Consider the following 2,863-nt stretch of genomic DNA (forward strand, 5'->3'; position numbering starts at 1 on the left):
CGCGTCGGATTGGTTGTTTATCTCTATGACCAAGAAAGCACAACAGTGCCTGTACCTCCTCAGGAAACTAAGGAACTTCGGCATATCCGTACTGACTCTTACCAACCTTTACAGATGCACCATGGAAATCATCGATCTTGCTGGGTCAATGCCTGGTATGGTAACAGCTGGACCCAAGACCAGAAGAAACCACAGAGTGTCGTAAACACAGCCCATTCCATCCCGCGAACCCACCTCCCATCTAATGACCCTTTCTACACCTCCCGCTACCTTGGGAAAGCGGGCAGCATAATCAAATAACCCCCCCCCCCCCCCCCGCAACCACCTGGGTTATTCTCTCTTCCAACCTTTTCCACCGGCCAGAAGATACAGAAGTCTGAGAACAGGCACTAACAGATACAAAAACAGGTCCTTCCCCGCTGTTACCAGACTGCTGAATGACCCTTTCATGGACTGAACTGGTCTCTCCAAGCATCTTCACTGCTGTTGCAGCAACTTACTCAGTATGCTTCACCTGGTGTCTATGTATTTACATTGTGTATTTATCGTAAGTCCTATGTTTTTTCATGTATTGAACGATCTCTCTGGACTGTACGCAGAACAATACTTTTCACTGTACCTCGGTACACGTGATAATAAATCTAAATCTAAATCTAGGTGTGCATCTTCGCATGGGGCCGTGTGCCCGTATTCAATATGGGGTAGTGCTGTCCACTAGAGGGCGCTTTCTGATCACATATGAAAGATCGCGACCCGTTGTGGGGAAAGCGACTGCTTGAAGACGTAAAAATGGGGCGGAGAAAATAAATCGTATTCGACCTCTTAACATCCCTCTGACTGTTTCAACTTCTCCAGTTGTAGGTCTGGTGCAGACAGTGATCACAGTCTCTGTTGCTGGAGTTCAGACTGAAACCATGGGGGTGAAACACTGTCTGTCGCTGGTTATTGTCCTGATCACAGGTCGGTTATGTTGAACGTCTGTTCTAAATTCCCCAATTCTCATATTTATTACAATTTCCATCTCTGCAAACTCATCCTCCTCATGTTACTCCTCATTGTATAGAGGTATACAAAATTATGAGGGGCATAGACAGAGTGGATAGTCAGAGGCTTTTCCCCAGGGTAGAGGGGTCAATTACTAGGGGGCATAGGTTTAAGGTGAGAGGGGCAAGGTTTAGAGTAGATGTACGAGGCAAGTTTTTTACACAGAGGGTAGTGGGTGCCTGGAACTCGCTACCGGAGGAGGTGGTGGAAGCAGGGACGATAGTGACATTTAAGGGGCATCTTGACAAATACATGAATAGGATGGGAATAGAAGGATACGGACCCAGGAAGTGTAGAAGATTGTAATTTAGTCGGGCAGCATGGTCGGCGCGGGCTTGGAGAGCCGAAGGGCCTGTTCCTGTGCTGTACATTTCTTTGTTCTATGTTCTTTGTACTCCTTCTAACCCGCTGTCTTTCTGCTGTTTATTTTTAGAGATGAGTAACGGAGAGTCAGTGTCCCAGGCAGAACAAGGAGTCGAAGTAGAAGAGGGTGAAGATTCAGCAATACACTGCAGCTACTCTGTACCGAGTTCAGCTCGAGAATATGGCCTGTTCTGGTATCGCCAGTATCCACACCGAGCTCCTCAGCATGTGCTCAGAAGCGATAGTTATGGATATAAAAAGACGGCTCCCGGCTTTGAACGCTTCGGCGGGGATCACAACACGTCACGAAACATTTTCACTTTGTCCCTGATAGATTTGAAGATGACAGACAGCGCCGTGTATTACTGCGCGCTGAGACCCACAGTGAATGAGGGCCCGGCGGGGCTCACACAAAAACTGGCGCGGGTCGTCAATCAAGCATTCGGTATCAGAAAAACACAAGGAGTTGAATCTCAATAAAAATGAAAGGGACATTGCAGCTTCATCTGAATGTTTTTTCCTCGCACAGGTCAATGGTTGTCACAGTTGGGAAATGTGACAAGTGGCGGTCATATTACTCCGGGAACAAATTCCATAATTCCCCGATCCCAATTCGCACAAACCTCCAAATCTCCCGGATGAATAACTTAATATATCTGTAAATTTAAAACTTCTGGATCAGCTGACAGTCTATCAGGCAGTACCTTTCAAAAGTGATGTGATTGCACATTTATCACATTTTAAATGTTCTTGGGGAGAAATAATGACTGACTGAAATCAGTACATTACACGAGTAACCCCACTGGTACAGCAACACGGTGTGGATTGGGTGACTATTTATCTCCGGTACCCTTAAAACAGTCATTATTAATTATGGTCGTGCACTGAAAGGCCTGATTAATACCTGCGCATTAGACTGAGTTTAATATATTGATCTCACCTTTCAGCTTAACGAGAGCAGATAGGTAGACAGATTTTGGAAAGGAGTAAAAGCAACAGGGTTGTTGTGATGGGAGACTTTAACTTCCCCAATATTGACTGGGACTCACTTAGTGCTCCGGGCGTGGACGCGGTAGAGTTTGTAAGGAGCATCCAGGAGGGCTTCTTAAAACAATATGTAAATAGTCCAACTAGGGAAGGGGCTGTACTGGACCTGGTATTGGGGAATGAGGCTGGCCAGGTGAAAGAAGTTTCAGTAGGGGAGCATTTCGGGAACAGTGACTATAATTCAGTAAGTTTTAAAGTGCTGGCGGACAAGGATAAGAGTGGTCCAAGGGTGAATGTGCTAAGTTGGGGGAAGGCTAATTATAACAATATCAGGCGGGAACTGAAGAACCTGGATTGGGGGCGGATGTTTGAGGGTAAATCAACATCTGACGTGTGGGAGGCTTTCAAATGTCAGTTGAAAGGAATTCAGGACCGGCTTGTTCCTGTGAAGAAGAAGGATAAATACGGC

This window comes from Scyliorhinus torazame, chromosome 5 (assembly GCF_047496885.1).
Source record: "Scyliorhinus torazame isolate Kashiwa2021f chromosome 5, sScyTor2.1, whole genome shotgun sequence".
NCBI classification, from domain to species: Eukaryota; Metazoa; Chordata; class Chondrichthyes; order Carcharhiniformes; family Scyliorhinidae; genus Scyliorhinus; species Scyliorhinus torazame.